A 13378-nucleotide genomic window follows, 5' to 3' on the forward strand; every position below is an offset into this window, starting at 1 on the left:
TACTTAGAAAACTCATATATATGGTCAAATGAGTTTCACAAGGGTGCCAAGACCATTCAATGGAGAAAGGACAGTCTCTTCTACATATGGTTCTGGGAAAACAGGATATTCACATACAAAGGAATAAAGTTGGACTTTTACCTAACACCACATACAAAAATTAACTCAAAATGGATGGAAGGTCTAAATTTAAGAGATAAAAGTACAAAACCCTTAGCAGAAAACATAAAGCAAAAACTTCACTACATTGATTTGGCAATGATTTATTGTATATGACACCAAAGGCAGAGAAAACAAAAGAAAAAATAGACAAAATGAACTTAATGAAAATTAAAATAATTGTGTCTTAAAGAAAACCTATAGAATGGAAAAAATATTTGCATACCCATATATCTGATATGGGACTATACACAGAATATATAAGCACTTTTAAAACTCAACAACAACAACAAAATAACCTCATTCTAGAACGGACAAATAACTTGAATAGGCGTTTCTCTAAAGAAGATGTTTGAATTGCCAATAAGCACATGTAAAGATGTTTAACATGACTAATGATTAGGGAAACACAATAAAAACCATAAAGGAATACTGTCTTAAACCTGTTTGGATAGCTACTGTCAAAATAACAACAACAAAAAAATAACAAGTGTTGGTGATGATCCGGAAAATTTGGAAGCTTTGTGCACTCTTTGTGGAAACGTAAGATGATACAACTGCCACAAAAAACACTATGGCTTGACGGTTCCTCACAAAAAGTTAAAAATAGATTTATCAAGTGATTCTGCAATTCCACTTATGGATGTAATATAAAAGCATTGAAAGCAGAATCTTGAAGAGAAACGTGTACACTCACTTCATAGCAGGTTTATTCACAGTAGCTAAAGCCTGGAAGCAGCCCAAATGTCCATTGATAGATGAATGAATAAGCAAAATGTCATATACAATGCAATGGGATATTATTCAGCCTTAAAAAAGGAAGGAACTACTGATATATGCTACAACATGATTGAATCTCTAAGACATCATGCTAAGTAAAATAATTCAGCCACAAAAAGACAAACATTGTATAAGCCCACTTTTATGAAGTCTTAGAGTAGTCAAAATCATTGAGACAGAAATTAGAATGATATCTAGGGGCTGGGGAGAGAGTGGAATGAGTTATTATTTAATGGGTATATAATTTCAGTTTTGCAAGATGAAAATTGTTCTGGAAATGAATAGTAGTGATGGTTGTAAAACAATGTGAATGTACTTAATACCTCTAAACTGTACACTTAAAATGATTAAGATGGTGAATAATATTTTGTGTATGTTTAATCACAGTAAAAATTGGAAAAAATAAAATCATTGAAATCAACACTGATTCTTAGAAAATACCAATAGTTTTAATTAAAATTTAGCTAAATGAAAAGAGAAAAAAAGGAGAGAAAATACAAACTACCAGTATATAGAAGAAAACAGGACACACTCTACAGATCTTACAGACATTTACACGATGATACTGGCATATTATAAACATCATTATGACAGTAAAATTGATAATTTAAATGTATTAGGCAAATTCTGCCAAAAAATCAACTAAGGAAAAATTAGTGACTTCAAAAGCTCCATATATATAGAAATTTAATCACTGTTTATAATAATGTTTCCTTAAAGAAAACTCCAGGTCCAGAGAGTTTCACTGATTAATTCTACCAAACACTTAAGGAAGAAAAATGTCATTTCCTCATGAACTCTTTCAGAAAATGAAATGGGACGAAGTATTTCTCAACACATTTTATTGGGCCAGCATTATCCTATGCCAAAAACAAACCAAAAAATTGTGAGAGATAAAAAAATACAATCAATATCCTAGATAGATATAAATGTAAATGTTCTTAATAAAATATTAGCAAATTAAGTTCAGCAACATATTAAAAGGATAATGCAATCTCAAAATCCCAGCAGGTTTTGTTTTATTTTTTATTTTTATTTTTATTTTTTTTTAGAAATTGACAAGCTGATTCTAAAATCCAGTTGGAAAAGTAAAGTGTCTCCATTGGGGAATCAGTTACTTAGTCATGGAACACCCATGTGACTGACTTTTGTTACTCTGTCTCTTGGTTACTTTTACCTAATCTGTTGTCCACATTCCACTTTAGTCAATTAACCAAATAATATTCTCTATAGTAATTATTTTCCTCCACTACAGGATCAAGTCTAAGATCAAGTACTATCTTTAGGTGTCCATTCTCTTTAATCTCCTTTAATTGAAAACAGTTTGTTTCCTTGGTCTTTTTTGAGATTAATTTTTTAAAAATAATAAGCCCATCTTCTTTTTACATAAAATATGTCTATTTTGAGTTTGTTAATAATTTATATTTATTTTATTCAGGATTTCCATCCTAAAACCAAATACGCCATACATGTCACTGTGTCATTCTCATTATAAGACACTCAGAAGCTATAATGTCTATCTACTCTTTTGCTGACATTCATTTTGGCCATCTGGTCAAGGTATTTTTAATTTCTCCATTGTATAATTATGATTTCTCCTTGCAACTGTAAAACAATCTGTATGGAGAAAATAAGTCCACATTATCAATCCCTCCCCTACCATGAGATTTGCCTTTATTGGGACCTGGAAAATACACCTTTTGACTTAGGTTTTCAACCAAGCTGGACCCTATGGAACCTTCCCAGGGCAGACTCTTCCCCCATATCCTCTGCTGTAGATCCCCTCTGAAGTACCTGAATAATAGTATCTGCTGCACATTTCCTGACTTGTTATACAGATGCTAAAATTCCCACCAAATGCAAGAAATTAACTATTTGATCACCATGAGCACGTAGCCCCCATACCTACTGGAGCCTGAGGACTGGTAATGTTAACCCCTGTGACACTGCCCTGTTGCCTCACTATCACCCAATCAGAAAATTGTGCACAAGCTGATCACATACCCTGGGATGCCTCTCCCTCACTTAGCCTTTTTTTTTTTTTTTTTTTTTTCTTTTTGCGGTATGCGGGCCTCTCACTGTTGTGGCCTCTCCCATTGCGGAGCACAGGCTCCGGATGCGCAGGCCCAGCGGCCATGGCTCACGGGCCCAGCCGCTCCGCGGCATATGGGATCCTCCCAGACCGGGGCACGAACCCGCATCCCCTGCATCGGCAGGCGGACTCTCAACCACTGCGCCACCAGGGAGGCCCCCTCACTTAGCCTTTAAAAATGCTTTCCTAAAACCCATCAGGGGAGATTGGGCCTTTTGAGCATTAGCTGGCCAGGGCTCTTTGTATGGTGCCTTACAATAAATGCTCAACTTTCCTTTACCACAACCCAGTGTCAGTAGATTGGCTTTACTGCACACGCACGGTGGTCAGTTGACCCAAGTGTTGGTTTAGTAACAGGTTCACCAAAATGCTAATGGATTAAAGAAAATAGTAAGGCATAACAGTAAAATAAGAGTGCAGCCCTAGGAGAAAACGGCATGGATTTTATTTTTAGCTCCACACTTGATAGCAGCGTAGCTTTGAACACGTCTATTTCTCTACGTGTAAAGTATAATAGTTACCTCAACTGAATAAGATTTTTGTAAGGATTAAGTCAATCAAAAATGCAAAGCAGAGCTTCCCTGGTGGTGCAGTTGTTGAGAGTCCACCTGCCAATGCAGAGGACACAGGTTCGTGCCCTGGTCCAGGAAGATCCCACATGCCGCAGAGTGGCTGGGCCTGTGAGCCATGGCCGCTGAGCCTGCGCATCTGGAGCCTTTGCTCCGCAACGGGAGAGGCCACAACAGTGAGAGGCCCGCATACCGCAAAATAAATAAATAAATAAATAAATAAAGCAAAGCAATTAGCTCATTTATTGATTAAAATATCTCGTTAACTTTTAGCACCAATTATGAATATTATTTCAGTTGTAGTTATTATTAAATTATTATTGTTCCTAAATATGAAAATAATTTACATTCTTTGTGTTTCTCTTTTTATTTTTAAATAAATAAATTTATTTATTTATTTACTTGGCTGCATTGGGTCTTAGTTGCTGCATGCAGGCTTCCTCTAGTTGTGGCGAGCGGAGGTTACTCTTAGTTGTGGTGCACGGGCTTCTCATTGTGGTGGCTCCTTTTGTTGTGGAGCATGGGTTCTAGGCACGTGGGCTTCAGTAGTCGTGGCATACGGGCTCAGTAGTTGTGGCTCACAAGCTCTAGAGCTGAGCACAGGCTCAGTAGTTGTGGCACATGGGCTTAGTTGCTCCACGGCATGTGGGACCTTCCTGGACCAGGGCTCAAACCCGTGTGCCCTGCATAGGCAGGCAGATTCTTAACCACTGTGCCACCAGGGAAATCCCTCTCCTTTTGTTTTTCAGACAGTAATTGGAAAGTTTAGGTGAGTCAAAGCAACAAACCACAGGGTTGTTTCTGTAATAGGAAGCTTGGAGATAATATATAATTTATGTTGATTAGGTAATTTCAAACAAGAAAAATTATAGAAGATACAATAATATTAATGGGTTAAGTTGTATTTTTTTGCAGTATGGTCCTTTCTTATTCATTCCAGTGGAAAAAAAATGTGGGATTTAGTGCTAAATAACATGATCAGACAATTTCCTCTGGGTATGCTCTCTATGAACTTTTAATCTTCCAATGCCGAGAAACTTTAATCAAAAAGGAGACTATTAGCAGTGTGCAATGTACTTAATGAGTGGGCAACTGACATCTCAATATGAAATGGGGTAATTGCACTTAAATAGAGAAAAGATGGTTATGGGAACTTCTCTTAGAGTTCACTAAAAGTTCTTATAAAGGTCTCATCTTTATTAACATTGAATTTTTGATACACACTTCTTTTAAATGACCCACCTGAATGCCAATGGGAGGTCTTTTTAGTTCATCATTCAAAGCAATGTTTCAAATTAGTAGAACTATGTTCAGCTTTGTGACATTATATAGTACTTTTACTATTTATTTGAATGTCTTTAATCTTCCCATTTGATGTCCTACCACCATTTTAGTGATAAAATTAGTATTACATAATTTCTTTTGATAATTTTTCTGGTCTCTCCTATATGATCTGAATGCATCTAATCAGAATTCATTTTTCATATTGCTCTTGTAAACTAAGTATGAAAAAAAAGCTAAATGGACTAGTGAATGATTTGTTACAGAAAATACTACGTATTGATATTTGGATACTTTTTCTTTAATTATATTTCACTGGTTTTTAAAAACACATGTGTAGTTACATGGGGAATCACCACAGTACCTGAGCCATTCTGAGCACTCAAGAAATATCGATTGAATATGAATATGTTTGAATCTCTTGTTCTACATCTTTGTGAAACTATTATAAATAAAAAGAAAATCTGGCAAAGGGAGAAAAGTGATATGTAGAATCTAGATCAAGTTGGTAACCAATTGAAATGAGTTTTACAAGGAGTGAAAGAAGGTCAGAAGATTAATTGACTGAGATTCATTTGGTCATAAAATGATTTTCCTCACCTTCAAATTAAAGTAAGATTATCAAGCAAATATGAAGTCAAAACTATATAGATAAATATAAGTATATTGAAAGTCAGCATGCCATAAATATTTTATGAATTTAGTTTTTTAAATTTCTTCTATAAATTATAAAATTATTACAACTTCTAGAAAAATAAAAGCATGAGAAGCATTGTCTGCTACCACCCTTCTCTATCAAATGTAACATTTCACCACACGTATTTCATTAAAAAAAATGCTATTGAAGGCTAATACCTATATACTTCTTCCCGATTCCCTTCCCTTATATTGAAATAAATAAAAATTTAATGTAATGTTTTATTGTGTTGTTTATCATATTTACCATAAAGCAGTTCTTTCCCTATGCTCTAATTTTTCCCTAGTGTCTTTTGTGTCTTTTGCCACATATGTGCTTGTGTGATTCTGAGGAAAAAAAAAAAAAAGCTATGGGTGTATATGTCTCTTTCTCACCTTGCATATATTCATTTCATAAACATGGAAAATAAAATAATATTTTTTTCTGTTACGTTGTTATATTATTTTAAAATTTATATTATACTTATTTTAATTGAGGTGTAATACATTTGTATATATTTAAAGTGTATAACAGGATGATTTGACATATGTATACTTTGTGAAATGATTAGCACAATCAGTTAATTAACAGATTCATCACCTCACGTGGTTACCTCTTTTTTTCCTTTTTTCTTTTTTCTTTTTTTTGGCCATGCCACACAGCATGCAGGATCTTAGTTCCCTGACCTAGGATAGAACCTGTACGCCCTGGAGGGGAAGAGGGGAGTCAACTATTGGGCCGCCAAGGAAGTCCCTGTGGTTTCCTCTTTTCAATTTTTTTTTTTTTTTTTTGTGGTACGCGGGCCTCTCACTGTTGCGGCCTCTCCCATTGCGGAACACAGGCTCCGGACGCACAGGCTCAGCAGCCATAGCTCACGGGCCTAGCCGCTCTGTGGCATGTGGGATCTTCCCGAACTGGAGCACGAACCCGTGTCCCCTGCATCGGCAGGTGGACTCTCAACCACTGCACCACCAGGGAAGCCCTATTTTTAATGATGAGAACAGTTAAGGTCTATAGTCAGCAAATTTCAAGTACAAAACACAGTATTATTAAGTATAGTCATTGTGCTGAACATTGGATTCCCAGAATTTATTCATCTTATAGCTGAAGGCTTGAAATCTTTGAGCAGACTTTCCTGTCCCCCTATCCTCCACCTGCACCTCCAACCCCTGGTAACCACTATTCTATCATCCATTTCTGTTAGTTCACTTTTTTTTTTTTTTTTTTTTTTAAGATTGATGGAAGCCTAGGACACATGAGATGTCAACATTGGATATTCTTGCATCTGTCGTGCTTTAGAATACTGTTCTTATTTTTGTTACATTCCTACTTCTCTCTCCATCCTATTTAATTGACTACATAGATAAAATATATTATAATGAATTTAAACGGAATTATAGGTGAGGATAATAAACTTGGGCCATTCCCAGTTATGTTACAACAGACTTATTCAATTATTTATCTTCTATTCTTGGTCCCTGAAAACATTGATTTTATTACAACTGGTAAAGAGTTAGAAAATGTACATTAAAATATGACAATGAGAAACTCTGGTATACAATGGGAAATATCTTTTAAATATCCACTTAGATTAATTTTGTAGACTTTTGGATTTATTCAAAAGAAGAAAATATAACAATATCTGTGAAGTACTTTAAGATTTCTGTTTCTTTTAGGTGAACATCATTATGTACCTTATGTTCTGTGGTATATCCTGAACAAGGGAGTATATTAGTTTAAATAGAGAGTCCTGAGTTTATATATAATTTCAATATCTAACTCTCTGTTATGAAATTTCTCTGAAAGCTGTTCCTCAGAATTCACTTTGAAATGCATCACTAACATCCAAGTATTTTCCAGGTTTAACCGCTCTTTGTCTTCTAGGAAGCCATTTTTTTACCATGTGACTCTATTTACCCAACCATAGCTGACTGGATAAAAGATAAACATTGACCAACACAGAGCCTGAAGACTCTTGCTTGTAATTTATGTCCTTGTGTTTCTCAGAATGAAATGCTATTATTCAGTCAGCCTGAATAAGTTTCATTAATTGTATCCAAATGATACTACATTGCAACACTCACCATTAGTTTTCTCAGTATCATCGGGGTAAATAATGTCTCTTTATTTTAGCTAATCCAAACAAAATGAGATATTTCTGTTTAAGTCATTGACAGGAACCTAGGAGTTAGTGTGTCATCTTTGGGATTTTCCATAGTGGCACATGGCTATTCAGTAAAGTGAAAACAAATCTCTCTTGTGAATGTCTATTTAAATTTCCTGAATAAAATTATTAGCTTTAATAAAGTATTTCCATAAATACTTTAATCTTTTCAGTATTATTAATATTTTGCTTGAAAAATAATTACTGTTAAGATAAGGTTGAAAAGCAGAACCTCTGGAACTCAGACCATGTGGCTTTGAAATCCTGGCTCTGTCTCTCATTAGCCTGTAGTCTTGGGGAAGTTACTTAAAGTTATTTAACATGGGAATATGATTTCTGTCACTTTATAAAAATATTATAAAAGGTAAAGGAGTTTATAAACTTAAAATCCTTGAAGCCATGATTCTTAGTGTTTAAGCATTTTTTAAATTAATTGTTTTGTAATTGTTTTTCAGTAGCATATCTTTAGGGAAAATATTTTTAAGAAGGTGTAAAGATAACATTACTGGGAAGTGAATACTACATGGATAATGGATTTTGTTGCATGGTAAAAGCACTGAGGAACAGCCAGCAAACATTATTTCAAAAAGAAACAGTTGTATCCAGGTGCTTCATAATTGTAGCTTCCTGCATTCTCTCAAGTTCCTTGGAGACCCATTGACCAGGGCGCTTTGATAACATAACCACAAACTGCATTCAGTCTTGCTAGGTGAGGGGGTAATTTGCTTACTAAGTTGTACAGTTGAATGCTACTTAACGCTATGTGGAAAATAAGCCTTCTCCAACTAATTTTCCTCCATGAGTAGTTGAAACTATATGAAATCCATTCCTTGCTAATAATCTTACACAGTTGCCTTTGAATCATATATCTACACTGCTCTCCCTATTCTTAAAGACATTAACCCTAAAAACTGTATTCAGTTTTGAATACTGGAAGTGTAATAAGTCCTGGAGGCTCTGGCAGTTGAGTTGATAGAAGCAGCAGGCTATTTTGACATTTAGAAGTTTGAAGACCTCAATACCTAATGATTTGCCATTTCTTTTCTAAAAATCCTTTGCTGTAAGTTATTCATATAATCAGCAATGTGTGAAATTTAGGTGTCTGACTCTGCTGTCCGCAGGGGACTCCTTTAATTTGGGGTTTGTCCTCACACTTAAATTCAGCCTTCATAGAAGTCCATGCTTTGATTATTATGACAAAACACTGGAAGAATCACATTATCTTTAGTAGCTTCCATTCACTTTTTCATCCATTTCATAATTGGCCAGTTCTACCTACTAATACTCAGCTAACAGCAACATCAACTCATGCAAAATGCTTCTTTTCTTTTCCCCTTGATGGTTTTTTCTACTTACCTATCACCTATTACTTTTTAATGTGCCATGAATCCTGCATTTCTAGTTTATTTTATTTTATTTTATTTTATTTTATTTTATTTTATTTTAGGATGAGAGATGCATTTTAGAATTATAGAGTCATGGTGTACATTCCAGAATCTGCTTCTTACTAGTCATAAGGTTTTCAGCTAATGACTTGACTTCTTTGACTCAAACTTTCTTTATTTTCAAACTGAATTTTAAGGTATTAAAAAAAAGAAACTTTAATTCAAAACAAGTATGTACTACTACACTTTCTATATTACCTTTGCACTCATTAGACACCTCTGCTTGTGCGGTTCTTGCCTGGTAGGATGACCCAAACCTTCATTCCTGAGATGTCTGAGCCATTAGTAATTCTACTAAATGGGATTATTGCAGTTTTCCATAGGCTTTAATCACAGGACATGGTAGTACTAAGAGCTGTCCTAAGGGATGTCCTTTATTCAGACACACTCTTCTTTCCTTCCTCTGTCTCTCCATTGCAGCCCGATTTGCTCCTGGTAATCTCTCCAGCCAGTACAGTAACACTCTTTGACTTTTCATTCCAAAGTCTGAAGAGTCCAAGTGGCCAGGCAGCTGTCTTAATTTCCAGTTCAATATAATCATTGTTGTATCTCCTAGTGGAAGCAAAAATTTTGCTAGTGAACCATTAGGAATAACAGTGGGTGGTACCACTTACACAGGTGAAGTAATTATAGTATACTGCCCATCTATTGTACTTTTAGGAAAACCATGCTCAACTAGCCAGTCATAGGTCTCTGAGTTAGGCTATTCTGATTACTGCTTTGGCTCCATTGCTCTTTCTGGTAATGGTGCTCACCTTGTCTTCAGCAATTAAGTGACACCACTTGGGCCTTGCAACCTTGGGTTCCTATTATTCCCATTGCAGTTAAGGATTCAATTTGATGATAGAATTTTCCCTGTAATATCTGACCTAGTGAGAACAGCAAACATAAACCCTTTTAAGAATACAGGGCCTCTCCTGAGAAAATTTTTTCTCATAGCCATAGTTAAATTGTGTTGTGTCTTCTGGAACTTCCCAGAGTGGGTAAAGAAATCTTACATGAAAAATGCTCTTTAACACTCCAATTTCCCCAAGGCTTTAGATCCCTTTCTCTGCCGTATCCAAGGCAGTGAGGGCATTTCAACTTCTTTTAGTTATAGGATTCCTTTGGGCCCATGTTTCTGCCAACCAGTTAAACATCTAGAATCTATTCTTTTTTTTTTCTGTTTTTAAATATTAACATTCATTTTTTATTTTTATTTATTTTATTATTATTATTATTATTAATTTGCGGTACGTGGGCCTTTCACTGCTGTGGCCTCTCCCATTGTAGAGCACAGGCTCTGGAAGCACAGGCTCAGCGGCCATGGCTAACGGGCACAGCCACTCCGCAGCATGTGGGATCTTCCCGGACCAGGGCACGAACCCGTGTCCCCTGCATCGGCAGGCGGACTCTCAACCACTGTGCCACCAGGGAAGCCCAGTACCTGTAAATTTAATATCTAAGATTAGAGAACCAGTTCTGCAAAACCAGGAACCAAATCAGGAAACTCATCTTTAGGATTCTGTTTCTTCCACGAATAAAAAAGAATGTTTTCTTCTCACAAAGCCTTGGCTCTGCTCTTGAGGCTGTTCAACTAATTGAATCAAGTCCATGCAAATTATCTAGGATAATATTCTTAAAGTCAGCAGGTTATGAATTTTAATCAAATCAACAAAATACCTTGACAGCAATACCTAGATGAGGGTCTGACTGGATACCTGGAGACTATAGCCTAGCAATGTTGATTTGTCAAAAAACCATCACAATTATCATAAACTCCATGAGGTGTTATGAGAATAAAAATTCTAACATATAAAGCATTTCTCACTCTGTCTGGAACATATTAAGTGCTATGAAAAGTGTTAACTATTGTTTAAGTCATTCTGTGTTGAATTTCTACTTCTTGAAGCAAAATGTTCCGTAACATTTTTCATAATTAACAGGGAAATAAGGAGTCTCCTACCTGTTGGAAAATTATTTGTAGGAGCTTGTAAATCATTTTCTGGATTTGGTCCAGCCGGTCACAACTATCTTCTCTTTTGTTCAGGGAAACAAGAATGTTGCCAGAAAAAGGTGAGAAGGAAGTAGGCAGATGCCAACAATAGCTATAATTTTCTACTTTCTAACACACACACACACACACACATTTTTTAATTCACACAACTCTAAACTTTTCCCTATGTGATACTATCATCCACATGCAACTCAACACACACAAAAGGAGAAATCCCTAAGTCAGATCCAGCTCTTTTCATTCCCATCCTAGTCCAGGGGGCCTATATCATTGGCATTCTTTTTCTTTAGGTCTAGATTTGTCACTATATAATCATGAAATTTATGGACCATATGGTAAACCTAATTACCTTTTATATAGCCAATGTTTAATTATGGATGGAAAACTGGGTAACTCTCAAAAAATAACCAACCAGAAAAGAATAGAAGTGAAAACAGCACATAACAGTCACCATCTAAAACTTTCATCTTCCAACAGGCTGGGTATAAAAGGAACTAACATTACTTTACAGTGAATGGAATGAATAAATGAACTATCTATTCTAAACTGCCTCAGAGTCTACCACCTGAAAATATTCCCTTTCTTCCTTGTCTTCTGTCCATCAAAGAGGGTCACTGGAGCTGGAGAGAATGGCAGTAAAGCAGCAGGCCTTGGATGCATTCCCCTGTTGGTTAAGCATTCCTGAAGCAGAGGGATGCTCACATTGAAGGAAAGAAAATAGTTAACCCATTTTAATCCCTCTGAAAACATTTGCCTTTTGGTAATTAGACTGATGATATTTATAGTAGGAGGTTCCTTATCTATAAAATGCTGTCAGCAGAATGTCTTTGATTTAGGATTGTTTATGATAAACTATGCTAGAATCTATAGACTGGTGGTACGTGGCTCCAGAAAACTATCACACAAGCTAAGTGATTATCTGGGTATAAAATATTTTTTTCATAACATAAATGTTCCCTGCTATGTGAGGCGATAACCTTCACACGTTTGTAGAGATTACATGCATGATTCTGGGTCAAAGGACGTTTGTCTAACGTGAAAAGGAAGGACCTGGGAATCATGTACAATGTCCTAGACCTCCCCCTTCTTGACCTGATAATCTCCATTACTTGTATACCTTGAATTATTATCAAGATTGATTCTGGGTAAGATTTTTGATCCATAAGAGTCAAGCTAAAAAACCTGATCCCTATGTTAGTTCAGAGAAAATGGCCATACTAGACTGACAAACTTTGGCCTCATCTCTATGACTGTGTAGGTAAAGTGTCTGAGAATTTCTTCAGCTGTTGAGGAATCCCAAGATATTTCTTTGGAAATCTAAGAATCTCAAAATATTAATTGACTGAATGTAAACTTCAACAACTAACAGTGCCAGAAAATGTCTAAAGTCAACAGCTTCAAATCAAAGCCTATCCAGTATTTGTAGATGCTGGCGTCATTAGTAACTGACCATAGTATTTTGCTATTCCTCCTTGACTCAGCATATTACAGAAAGAAATGACCTGCCTCAACAATGCTCTAGATCTGTCTTGCACCATCTTCTTACTTTCTAGACAGGCTACATTTTATTTCGATGTTTTTCTAGCTTGTAATATTTTTTAGTCAAAACAGAAAGAAGTGAGAAATTCTCTTTAATTTCCTATTTTTTTCCTCCAAATTAGCTAGAGACTCAGCTTGTACAATGTCCAAGTACCAGGATATCACAGAGGTATTTTAATAGCTGGTTACTGCCTATGATCTTGGGTTGTTACCATTTGTATTTGTTTGCCAGGGCTGTTATAATAAAATACCACAAACAGTGACTTAAACAATAAAAATGTAATGTCTCACAGTTCTGAAGGCTAGAAGTCTGAAGTCAAGGTGTCAACAGGATATGTTCCTTTTGAGGGCTGTGAGGAAGGATCTGTCCCAGGCCTCTCTCCTTGGATTGTAGATAGCCATCTTCTCCCTTTGTCTCTATATATTGTCTTCCCTTTATGAATGTCTGTATCCAAATTTTCCCTTCTTATAAGAATACCAATCATGTTGGATTAGGGTCCACCCTAATGACCTCACATTAAGTTAAAAATTGTATTACATATGCAATGACCTTATTTCCAAATAAGCTCACATTCTGAAGTTAAGGGGAATAGGACATCAACATATGAAATTTTGGGAGACACAATTCACCCTATAACACCATCTTGGTTTGTGTGAAAGGGGCTCTATTTCCCAGC

This window comes from Mesoplodon bidens (genome assembly GCF_964165515.1).
Source record: "Mesoplodon bidens genome assembly, chromosome: 4".
NCBI classification, from domain to species: domain Eukaryota; kingdom Metazoa; phylum Chordata; class Mammalia; order Artiodactyla; family Ziphiidae; genus Mesoplodon; species Mesoplodon bidens.